The sequence below is a fragment of the Myxocyprinus asiaticus genome, chromosome 15 (genome assembly GCF_019703515.2).
Source record: "Myxocyprinus asiaticus isolate MX2 ecotype Aquarium Trade chromosome 15, UBuf_Myxa_2, whole genome shotgun sequence".
Taxonomy (NCBI): Eukaryota; Metazoa; Chordata; class Actinopteri; order Cypriniformes; family Catostomidae; genus Myxocyprinus; species Myxocyprinus asiaticus.
Window position 1 is genome coordinate 29,476,234 of NC_059358.1, and position 13,665 is coordinate 29,489,898.

General features: G+C 39.2%; 1 pseudogene; it reads right to left on the reverse strand.

Annotated features, from left to right (window-relative positions):
• Positions 1 to 7,373: 7,373 nt before the first annotated feature.
• Positions 7,374 to 12,460, reverse strand: LOC127452671 (sister chromatid cohesion protein DCC1-like; annotated as a pseudogene).
• Positions 12,461 to 13,665: the final 1,205 nt, after the last annotated feature.

The following is a 13,665-nucleotide window of genomic DNA, read 5'->3' on the forward strand; positions in this document are numbered from 1 at the left end:
TTCTCCATAGACATAATGATTTTTATACTTTACAAACTATATATTTTATCCCCTACACCTAACATACCCCTCACAGAAACCTTTTGGCATTTTTATACTTTCAAAAAAACATTGTTTAGGATGTTTTTAAAGACATGTGAATTACAGGGACACTAGGGGTGTCCTCATAAACCACATTTATAGCATAATACCCTCGTAATTACTAGTGTGTAACCTAAAAAAAATGTCCTTGTAAACCACAAAAACCAACTCTCTCTCCACACACACGTTGGTGCAGCTATACTTATGAGGACTCTCCATAGAGATAATTATATTTATACTGTACAAACTATAGATTCTATGCCCTAACCCTACCCCTAAACCTCACAAAAAACTTTCAGCATTTAAAAAAAACAAAAACAAAAACATTGTTTAGTATGTTTTTTTTAAGCGATTTGAATTATGGGGACACTAGAAATGTCTTCATAAACCACATTTATAGCATAATACCCTTGTAATTATCAGTTTGTAACTTAAAAAAAGTCCTCATAAACCACCCAAACCCCCAAAATGTCTTAATTTACTCACTCATGTCATTCATAACCCTTATCACTGTCGTTCTTCCATAAAACATGACATTAATTAAATTTTTTAGAACCGTTCCAGTGAATGTGTCCCAGTGTGGTTTTATTCTGTTCATTTGTTTATCCAACAGCTATTACAAAAATATGACTATATTGGAATTTTAGTTTGAGGGCCAGAAAAATATGATTCTAATGTAAGACAGTTTTGAAACCAACATATGAAACCACTGCTCAATGAAAAAGTGTTATTGTACTTTTAATAGAAACCCATATAGTTACTGAGATATAGAACTATAGACTGTGCATAGCCATCGTCTCCTCTACACTGAACAAAAATGTTTAGGTTACATGAACAGAAGTAATTTTTAAGAATCAGATCAAATAGAAATAGCACACAACCACATTTTAGTGTATTGTTATGGCCTATTATTGTTTAATGTAATCATTAATTACCATTTATTTGTTCAGAGCCTTGAACAGCCTTCCAGTTCCTGTCAGTTGTGCTTCATTTGGGCTATTATTTCTATGCAAAATTATTGCCACCATAAATTATCTAAACATGATTTGAAATTATTTTTATTATTACAAACAAACAAACACAACAATAAAATATATGCACTTTGGGGGTCTGTATAGCCTACAGAACTAGCAATAATGGCTGTGAGTCTCACAAAATGTAAATCAAGACTAACAAAGTCAACATCAACATGAGAACGTGTGACTTATTAGTATTAGGCCCCGAACTCCCTTTAACCACGCAGTCCAGCAGGTTATTGCTTGGCGCTGTGTTTTCAGGGCTGCCCTCAAAATGGACCGGTTGACAGAAGTCTCCTATTTCTTCACATGTGAGGATGAAAAGCTTCGGTTTATTGCGCATGCTTCTGATACCACATGCGCCATCAGTGATATTGATCCGCACTGTTACGAAGAAGAATTTCTCATTGCTGATGCACAGGGTCTTGCTGCCAGCTTTAGTACCCACATTTTCCACCGCTGTTTCTCACTGGCACGGAAGAACGACTGGGTCGACCTTTTACATGTATGAATTTTCCACAGGTAAGTTTCCTAGATGTTCTGGACCCATGTATTTGGCACCCCCTCAGGAATATGGCACTTGAGGAAAACGTTATGAGCACTGTTGTACTTCACTGGCATGCAAGGTATTTATAGAGTTTGCATCCACTGATTGACTCGGAGGGAAGGCAGAAGTCAAAAGTACCAAAAAGCAATCATTGTGAAGACCTGCTGCTGTAAAGAAAAAGGAAATGCATACGTTTATCAAAACAGTGCAGCTGTGCAGTTGCAGTTATTATGCACAGCTCCTCGCTCACACGGAATGGATTAATCTAAATATATAGTTTATGGTCTGCTGGCTTTTGTGGCATGCCTGTGGTCATCTCCCACTAAAAGCAAGCCACCATAGACCTGTAAATGCAGAGTTTTTTTTTCTTCTCCCCTTTTCTCCCCAATTTGGAATGCCCAATTCCAAATGCGCTCTAAGTCATTGTGGGGGCGTAGTGACTCGCCTCAATCAGGGTGGCAGAGGACGAATCTCAGTTGCCTCCGCGTCTGAGACCGTCAATCCGCGCATCTTATCACGTGGCTTGTTGAGCACGTTACCGCGGAGACATAGCGTGTGTGGAGGCCCACGCTATTCTCTGCGGCATCCACTCACCCCACAGAGAGCGAGAACCACACATTATAGCGACCACAAGGATGTTACCCCATGTGACTCTACCCTCCCTAGCAACCGGGCCAATTTGGTTGCTTTGGAGACCTGGCTGGAGTCACTCAGCATGCCCTGGATTCGAACTCACGACTCCAGGGGTGGTAGTCAGCATCAATAGTCGCTGAGCTACCCAGGCCCCCAAATGCAGAGTTGTTGATACTTTACTGAAATGTAGAGACGTTACATGTGCCTTGTAAATTGACAATTTGGTGTTTTTGTTTGTCAGACCGGTGTACAGTCTTTTTCTTCTTTTCACTTCCTTCTTTAACTGAACGATGTTGTTTTTCCTACTTGGTTTTAATCTCCATGTTTGACTAATATAATATCCTGAGACTTGCTATGACATGTTTTCACCTCTTCATCCCTTACAAAAAACCCAACAGCAATCCTGCAGAAATGTCATTTTATCTGCAGGATTTTTGCAGGTATCCCGCAGGAATGATGAAATTCTGGATAATTTTGCAGTGGTCTCTTAATTTTTTCCATAGCTGCATATACACTATATGGCCAAAAGTTTGTGGACACCATATGTGCTTGATGAACATTTGATTTTCCCCCTTTGCTGTAATAACAGCTTCCACTCTTTTGGGAAGGCTTTCCACTATACTGTATAAACACAAGATTTGTGTAACATGGCTGCAGGGATTTGCTCTCATTCAGACACAAGGCTATCAGTGAGGTCAGGAACTGATGTTGGTCGATGGGGCCTGACTTACATTTGCTGTTCCAGTTCACCCCAAAAGTGATCAGTGGGGTTCAGGTTTGGGCTATATGCAGGCCAGTCAATTTCTTCCACGCCAGATACAGTAAACCATTTCTTTATGGACCTCACTTTGTTCACAGGGGCATTGTCATGCTGGAACAGAATAGGGCTATCCCCAAACAGCTGCCACAAATTTGGAAGCACACAAAGCCCTAACCATTACATAAAGAAACATTACGATTTTTCTTTACTGGATTTAATGGAGTAACCAAATTCATTAATTAGAAGGGGGTGTCCACAAACTTTTGGCCATATAGTGTATATATCTTTTTATGAAGGGGCACTGAAAACAATTTCACAATAACTGGCCAAATGTGTACAGTGATATTAAGGCCTTTTATGTCATTTAGTGTGGCAATAACAATCCATGCATAACAATATTTAACTTGCATTTGCAAAATTGAAAAAAACAAAACTGTATACAAAAGGCTACAATCAATATTTTTACATTGGCTTATTTTGATTTCAAGTAGCCACTGGTCTTCTTGAATTGTAGACCTTTATACCATTTTGCATAGACGAGCAGGCATGTTTGGTCAGGAGAGCTCCAGCAGTCTGCTGCTCTCCACACAAATCTCTGTTGATTAAAAACAATTTGGGGTTATGTCTGTAAATATAATGTTGGCTTTTATATATCATCTTTTCTCTACTTCATGTAGGTATAAGCAGTATGAGCTTCTTCAAATCATAAAGTGCTTTCAAATCAGTATAACTGGTTCCTTTCAGCTGCTGGATAGTGTTAAGGGTTGAATATCACATCTTATTAATATTTTACATCCTGTTTAATCAGGATTATGACTCATTCTCATAATCTGTTGAGTCCTTATCATTATACTCTTTATTGGCAATGCTGTGGAATAGTTTACAAAAGCAAACACTGTGTTTGCATCTCTTAGGGAAATAACTGGTGACCTTGGCCACACTGTTTTTGCAGTAACAGACTTTACTCATTCAACACAAATGCCAGAATAACACACATGGCCAATGTCATATTCTCAATGTTTCTCATATTTTCAAATTCATGTTCATATTAATTCTATCATTTATATTTGATCAGGTGTGTAGATTCCAGGAGGATGGGGGTATTAATCAAAATAATCAAAACTAGCCAGCAAAACCCTTTCCCCCAATATTTATACCTTGAGCAATAATAAAATCTGTAGAATTAATTATAATTAATTCGGTATCTGTAACACATAAAGCACGGGCAAGGAGGAGGCGGGAACTGGCTGAACAGTAAACAAAGTTTAATGGGAAACTTAAAACCAACATAAACTAACGTGCACCTCTGGCCGCCCCTTATCTCGCTCTCCCATGCTCCATCACGGCTCGGCCACGCCCTCCTCCTCGTCACGCTCCTCCCCCACCCCGATTCAGGCCGGGGTGTCACAGGTCTGACGCTGCCCTTCCGGCTGTTCTGTCAGCTGTTGGCCCACCCCGCCTCCTGTGAACCTGGGGGAGATAGACAAGGGGAGGCGTGGGGAGAGGGAAAGGGTGAGCGGAGACACACAGAGAGAGAGAGAGAGAGAGAGAGGAGAGAGAGAGAAGAACTTGCTCGCCCGGCTCCCAGACGTGCTGTCACCCAGTCCTCAACCGCTCCTCCGCACTATAGCGGATGCTAGCTTGCGCCTCCCCCGGCGGATGGCAGCGAGTTCTTCGGCCCCTGGAGGTTGGAACCACTCCTCCCCTTCTCTGCAGATGGCCACAGCTATGGGGTCATCAGCCGGGAGCCACCCATCACGGATGTTTCGCCCCATTAATCCCAGAACATCTCCTGGTGGTGGGGCGGTGGATCCTTTTGATTGCCTTTTGTTCTTGCTTTCCCATCAAGACATTCCTCCTTTCTTGTTGAGACATACCATACAACCAGGGTTCAATACCCCCAACATGAGCAGACCTACCCTACGTCCAAGGCTTCTTCTCTGTTAGAAAAACACAAGCTATCATTCTCTACCTACCACCCATCCAGTGCCTATCCTTAAATCAATCTTCCAACAGATTAGGTAGGAGAGTGACATGAGAGGTGAGCCGCAAGACTGCATCAGTCACCCCTCTAGTGACTAGCTTGGCCTGGTTTCGCTCTCCGACTCAATCCCTCACCAGAAACCCCTGGATAAGGGCCGAGTGGGTCAGCGGAAATAATTTCTCCCCACCCCTTTTCTCTTCTATATGCTACCTCACCTCATATTGCAATTGTTCCCTATTGCTACATGTGTCATTTATTTTTGCACAAGCAAAACCTACATATTTAAAATCACATCTATGAATTTCTGCTTCCTATTTGCTGAATTATAGTTGTGGCTATAAAAATAATACAATTAATAATAAATACTGAGTGAATATTTATCATGAATTGAACTGAATTCAACCATCTGCTCAACAAGATCACACACAGTTATGTAATTCTGAGGTAAACCTTTGGTAGATAATCCATTAAAGGAATAGTTCACTCAAAACTGAAAATTCTCTCATCACTTACTCACCCTTATGCCATCCCAGATTTGCATGACTTTCTTTCTTCAGAGCAATAATAATATTTAGATTTTTCTGGTTACATAACTAATATGTTTAAGTAATTTCTATTATCCTTTACCTAAAATGAGCACTTCTTTGCACAGGCCAGATAAATCAAGCTTTTACAATCTCTCATTGTGAACATACCTTCAAAATAAATTATATTCTGCATTTTGTCCATTTACAGGATAAGAATGACAGCTGCGACTAGCTGGAACAATCCTGCCAATACTTTTCATCCACAATGGTAACTTTAATTTAGCAATATTGTGCTGTGTAAATATCCTTACTGTATATATGGTTCAGTGTCATCTTGTGTCCATTTCTCTCTCAGGCTGAAGATTTCCAGTGTGTCCTCGGGCAGATCTTCCACACGTAGCATTGAAATGGTCTCTGGTTTAGAGGTCCGGTCCAACAGAGCTAAATCCTGAATGACACAAAACAATTCCCTTATATAAACATATTCCTGACATCTAGAAGAATTCTCACTACAAATGGGTAACTAACAAAGTGCAATAATAATAATAATAATTAACTGTAAAGGTTCCAACAGGAAGGAAGCGGGAAGCGGGTTGGCTGTCCAAGTAAATCAGCTTTTATTCAAGCGTTCGGCTTCACAGACAAAGTATAAGCTTTTCAGCTTCATAAACAAAGAGCAGGCTTTGCAGCTTCACACAACACTAATCAGGCTTTCAGATACAGATGTGGCTTTTCAGCTTCACGCAACTCTCTCTCTCTCTCTCTCACTGGCGTTCTCTGCGGACTTTTCAAGCCCATCTCCATCGTCACTGTAATGAGAAACTGGTGTTACGCATCATTAATCACCAGGTGATGGTCCTTACTGCTTCCTCTCTCCCCAGTGACAGACACACGACCACGTCCTGCTCCACAATAACATTTATTAAGCACTTTTCTCACAGTCATTTGTACAGATGTGCCTTCCTACAGTATAGTGTCCCCATCCATATAAATACAGTTGTGCTCAAAAGTTTGCACACCCTTGGAGAATTGGTAATATATGTACCATTTTGAAAGAAAACATGAGTGAGCAGGCAAAACACATTTCTTTTATTTCTTATGGGATTCATATTCAACTGTAGGTTATAACAGAATGGCACAATCATAAAACAAAACATGGCAACAAAGAAAAAAATGAAATAACCCCTGTTCAAATGTCTGCATACCCTTTGTTCTTAAAACTGTGTATTGCCCCCTTTAGCATCAATGACAGCGTGCAGTCTTTTGTAATAGTTGTCTATGAGGCCCCAAATTCTAGCAGGTGGTATAGCTGCCCATTCATCTTGGCAGAATGCCTCCAGGTCATGCAAAGTCTTTGGTCGTCTTGCATGAACCGCACGTTTGAGATCTCTCCAGAGTGGCTTGATGATATTAAGGTCAGGAGACCGTGATGGCCACTCCAGAACCTTCACCTTTTTCTGCGGTAACCACTGGAGGGTCAATTTGGCCTTGTGCTTAGGGTCATTGTCATGCTGGAAAGTCCAGGAACGTCCCATGCGCAGCTTTCGTGCAGAAGAATGCAAATTGTCTGCCATTATTTTCTGATAACATGCTGAATTCATTTTGCCATCAATTTTCAAAAGATTCCCCATGTGTTTAGAGCTCACACACCCCCAAAACATCAGTGAGCCACCACCATGCTTCACAGTGGGGATGGTATTCTTTTCACTATAGGCCTTGTTGACCCCTCTCCAAACATAGTGCTTATGGTTGTGATGAGAGGCCACATTATTTCATTTGAGTCATCTAATAAAAGAGAACTTATTGGTCACCTTAGGGATATTGATTAGATGCTTCCAGCACTTGAAGAGATGAACAGGTCTTCCCTCTTACAGTCTGACTACAACAAGATTTAAAAATTAAAATATGAATATAATACTATCTTTAACAAAGGTGTTAGCAGCCAATTACTAAAGCTCAAACAGAAATATTTTGAACTCAGTGATAAACCAGAGCATTTATTAGCAAGTCAATTTAGAGGAGAGCAAGCTAATCATGCCATCCATAGGATTAAATCTAAATCAGGTGTTTTGCTTACTGACCTGAAACAGATAAATGTTTGCTTTTTATAAGGAACTATATTCCAGTAAAGTAAAGCCCACTGAGGCATATTTTTTTATTTTTTTACTAACCTAAATATTCCACAACTAGATGACATATCTAGAGATGACATTGGCACTCTAATCTCTTAGGAGGAAGCTATTCTAGCATTCCCCTCTGGAAAAGCGGCAGGCCCAGATGGCTTTGGCTGCGAATTTTACAAGGCGTTTCATGGAAAAATAGTCCCTCTCATGTTAAGAATGGTGAATGACTCAGTGAAAAATAAGAGGCTCCCCAGTTCACTCTATGAAGCTAATATTTGTTTGTTCTTAAAGAAGGGAAAACTAGAAACCGACCCTGCAAGCTACAGACCAATCGCTCTTCTGAATTGTGATCAGAAGGTGATAACTAAGGTTTTGGCCACAAAATTAGGTAGGCATATCTCAACAATCATACATCCTGATCAGACTGGGTTTATACCTGGTAGATTCTCATTTAGTAATGTTCATCTGCTTTTGAATACATTATATTTGGTCCATGACAAGGACACGCAAGCTGCTATCTTATCTCTCGACGCCCAGAAGGCATTCGATCAGATCGAATGGCCCTATTTGCTAGAGACGTTAAAACAATTTGGGTTTGGGGTGAATTTTATAGAGTGGCTTAAAATAATTTACTCAAAACCAGTATCTTTTATTCTGACCAATTCTGATAAATCCCAACTTTTTGACCTGCTGCGCGGTGTGAGACAGGGTGATCCCCTTTCTCCTCTGTTGTTTGATATTGCTTTGGAACCTCTTGCAGTAGGAATCAGGGGTCACTCAGGTATCCATGGTGTAAAACTTGGTAATGTTGAAAGTCTCGTGAATCTATATGCAGACGATTTATTAATTTGTTTATCTGATCCAGTAGTGTCAGTTCCCAATCTCCTGAATTACATTAAGTCATTTAGTAAACTGTCAGGATATATAATAAATTGGGATAAAAGTGAGTTTATGCCCCTGACGAATAAACTGAGCCTAGCTTTCTTGAAATCCTTGCCATTTAAATTGGTTACCACCTACTTTACCTATCTTGGACTGAAGATTTCTAGAAATCCCAAACTTTTATTTGAATTGAATTTCCTGGACATGGTAGACAAATTAAAAGTTAACATTAAGAACTGGATGCTGCTTCCCCTTTCAATGATTGGCCGCATCAATGCTATTAAAATGGTTGCGTTCCAAAGTTCTTGTACCTTTTCCAAAACCTTCCTGTCTACTTACCAATATCCTTCTTTAAACAACTAGATTTGGTTATCCTTTCATTTGTCTGGGCAAGTAAACCCCCTCTTATTGCTAAAGCGCACCTACAGAAGAATGTGAACAGGGGTGGCCTCGGTCTTCTGATATTTAAGCATTATTATTGGGCTGCGAATGCGAGGGCTCTCACTTTCTGGCAGCGGGGCTCTCCCGATGATGACCGGTCTGATGTCTCCCCACTCTGGTTAAAAATGTAATCCATGTTAGTTTTAGAAACCTCTCTCCCGGTGTTGCTCCTTTCCAGAGCACAGCTCTCCTACAAATTAGTTGGTAATAACTTCATTCTCAGAAATTTCCTTAGGATTTTGAATCAAATTAAATAATCCTTTGGATTGGTAAATGTCTCAGTACACACCCCTATAACATACAATCATTTGTTCAAGCCAGCACTGATGGATGGAGTGTTTCTGGACTGGAGGAGAAGGGGGCAGTGTTGTATTGGCGATTTATATATAGATAATACATTTGCTTAATTTCCTCAGCTCCAAACTAAATATCACCTTCCTCAACAACATTTTTATTGCTACCTTCAAGTCAGGCATCTTGTACGGGAACGTATTCCAGAATTCACTATCATACCAAAGAGTCACATTTTTTATGATTTACTTCTCTCACAGCCTGACTCTAAGTATTTGATCTCCCGATTTGTCACTACTTTCGCGACACCAGTAGAATCCGGTCATCTCAGAGAGGCCTGGGCTGCGGAATTGGGTGCTCCGGTGTCAGACGAAGTGTGGGAGGAATTTTTGTCCGGTATACAGAACTGCTCCATTAGTTCTAGACACAGATTAATTCAATTTAAAGTCCTACACAGACTGCATTATTCCAAAACCAAACTTTTGAATCAGTTTCCTCCCTGTGTGACAGATGTGGTACTGCAGAAGGATCATTGTCACACTTATTCTGGTACTGTCCAGTACTAAGTAATTTCTGGAGTGACATATTTAACTGTCTTTCCAAACAGTATCGAATAAATATTCAGCCAGATTGTAATCTGACTATTTTTGGTTGCTCTGACAGTACAAAGGCCCTTCCTTCCCATCAGAAGCAAATTCTTAGAGCAGGCATGGTTGCAGCTAAAAAATTAATATTACTTAATTTGAAGTCTCCACTGTCCTCATGTTTCAGGAGGTGGCTCAATGAAATGCTTTCTATTGCTAAGATGGAACAGATACGCTTTAACAAAGGGACTTCACAAAACTACTTATTGGAGGTGTGGAAACCACTTTTAATATTGCTTGATGAGACTTAATTGTCTGATTTGAGTGTTTGCTGCTATGTTATGTCCTTATTTTGAACTAATTCTGATCTTGTACTCTGATTGACATTCTGGTAGACCTCTACCTGTTTTTTTTTTTTCTATGTCTATTGTGTGTCTGTTATGAGAAAATTTGAAAATAAAGTATTTAAAAAAAAAAAAAAAAAGAAGGTCATCTATTCTGAACTAACAAATTAAATGAGAAGAAAAAACAGTGATGCCACTTTTGGACAAGCTCAATAATCTCAATGCAATACAAAGGTTTTAAAGGTGCACTCATTAACTTTTGTCTTTGTGTCATCTTGGACTTACACTGACACCTAGCAGCTTGGATGCAGCATCTTTTAAAATAAATAGTTTTCAGTTTCAGATGCCATTGTAGAAATTTAGTATTCACAATCAGCCATGATTACTTCAATCAATGAGTGAAAGTGTCGAATAACAGGACGGTTACTGAGATTAAGAGAGTAGTGTTCGGGTGGTCATGTGATTCTATTATGACAGCCCCCATGTGGTGGAATGTACAGTAGGGCTGCATGATTATGACAAAAACGGTAATTGTCGATTATTTCCCTTGATATTGTAATTGCGATTAATAAAATGTACATTAAAATGCTTACTTTTGGTGGGAAACTCTGGATTTTCCCGACTTTCCGAGATGGGGGCGTGTCAATTTAAGAATCATGGAGGAAGCAAATTGTTATTGGTAATAATTCTTGAACTGCACGGTCAAAATCCACAAGCAAAACAGGAGTTCAGTCTATATACATTTTTGTAATGTTAATGAAGAATAACAATAAAGCTTGCCATAAATTAAGACTCATTTTAGCTGGTTTATGCAGCGACAGGCTTGTACAATAAAACTACATGTCCCATCATCATATGCAGCTGCACGAGAATGATAAACTAGATAGATAAAGGACCTAATGTGCAACTTTCACTTCATTTGGTTGCATCAGTGCTGAAAACGTTTCTTAGCTTTGCCAATATGAGAAAAAGAGAGAAATATGAAATTGTAAAACGGTCCATTCTTTCCGACTAAAATCTCTTCAATGCACATGACATCGTATGTACAATCTCTGACCTCGTAAGTACGAACTTCCCAGGAGGACATGAACGCATTTGTGTGTATTTGTGTGTATGTCAATAAAAATGAAATGACAACAGCACTGTGATTTTGTTCCTTATTTTACGACATAGCCAAGAACTCGTAACTTAGACTTGTACGTAGTCAATGTGGACTCGACTTGGACTCCACTAAGACACTATATTGGTGATTTGGACCCTGAATTGAGCAATAAGGACTTTAGAATCGACTTGGACTCGAGATCTAGTAACTTGACTACAACACTGTTACATGCTAAAAACTATGTCTCGATAACATTCTGTATAGCAGTGGCATACCTTCTGTCCTGGCTTCTCCTCTTGCTTGCTGACCGGTGGACCATCATATGGATTCTCCATCAGCAACTTCTTCAGTTTCTTTAACTTTGGTCTCTGCCTTTGTAATCCTAGCCAGCTGGTAGGTAGCTGTGCAGTGTGTAAACCTCACTTCCCTGGCCTCAAGCAACGCACTAGGGATTGATACCAGAGGCCGTAGCCTTTAGCCTTCTCGTTAGTGCACCTGTCTCCCATGCCAGAGACCCTGGTTCAAATCCTGCTTGGAGCGGGTCAAGTAGGACCTGTTACACCTTCTCAGTTCCCAATAACAGTTAGAAAAACCCCATATCTGAAAAATAAAAAGTTAATTGGCAATGCTCTAATGGATTAAACTAAAAGTTCTTAACAGCCACTATGACCACATTTTAGAAATGAAATATTCAGCCACCTGAGCATGCATGAGTTGAGAAGATGCTGCCTCGTCAGGTATCTATTCTAGAGGTTTGCACCCTGGAACAAACAGCAGCAGATTCGAAGTGTCTGCAGATTTCAAGTTGTATGTCTTGTCTTCACTACATAAAACTGCATGCTCATCTTTGTCGCCCCTGATTACAAGACTAATGACAAGAAATAGATTTCATCACAGGTAAACATTTGCAACTTACACGCTCTTGAAACTGCTATTAATTTCTGTCAGCTCAAAACTTTTAACAGAAACATAGATACCTTTTGCCTGCTTCAATGTGTTTACGGTGTATCATCCAGCTCCATTAGACAGTAATCACCGGACGCAACATTGTCCCCGAAAGAGAGACAGAAAGTGATGGGCTGCAGGTCCTCTTCTTTTAGTTTAGCGATTTGTACTGTAGTATGAACCTCTTCTAAAGTCCACATATTGTGATTACCTGTAATTTGATATTTAATGTTTTATTAACTAAGTCGATTGAACACAAGAGCTCGTAATGTTGTTGAGAGTGCTCAACTTTCATGCAATATTTCACCGGAAGATACTAATGATTGAGAGTAGTAAGAGCCAATGAAGATAGTGGTTTGGCCATAGCCCTTCTATCAATGTAGCCTACAATGTTAACAAAGCAATAAATAACGCAGAGATCCCACAGACATTCTATGGCGGTACTCTGGCGTGGAGACCAGGTGTCATGTATCACAAAAAAGCTGAACAAATTCTGGATTCCAGGATTGGTTTTAGTTTGACAAAACTCACCGAAACTTCATTAGGGTTAAGTGGTATCAAGATGCTCGTTACCAACTTTCTCTATCAATTCAGAGTTTGATCCCGAGGTTATGATGAGTTCACGTGCACACTCTGCTGAAGATGTTTATGACAATTATGATAAATTCTAAGAATTTAAACACAGTTATAACAGTTATAACCTTAACCCATGATCAACCAAAACACATCTACACAACACGAATAATCACAATGAAATCATGAATAATTATAATACATTCACTCAGCACAGAGGATCACTAGTAAATGATAAAGAATTTAAAGGCATTTACACAGCAAGAAGAAACATTGCTACTGCTGAATATGATGAAAATATGAAAATAGATACTATATTGATGTGAAAGTAACTAGGTCCACAACAACAACATTCAGGCTTGTAATTTTAAAAGTTTAATATCTTGATTTAAATTTTTAAAAATTGCAATTAAAAGCTTTAGCATTAATTTAAATTACTAACTTAATTTAATTTAATATTATTAGACATTAATACACTAACGAATAATAAAAATGTGAGCAACTGGAAAATGAGTAGATGGTATGCACTAATAAAGACTTATTTGTTCTTTCTTTCTAGCAGCATAAGACACAATAAAGACATATTTGATGTGCTAGTGTGCTTTTATTGAACTTCAAGTGAAATACTGTGTTCATAGCATCTCTGCCAGCAAGTCCTAATAAGAAGGGATTTTGGTGGCATTCACGCTTTTCTATCTACAGTACCTACAGTTATTTTAGGTTTATTTATTCATACATATTTTATGGCCAGTGTGGGAAAATTCTTGGGAAAAAATTAAAGTGTATTTAAACAAATGCAAGACTGCCAAAAATATATTTCTTGCAATAAATT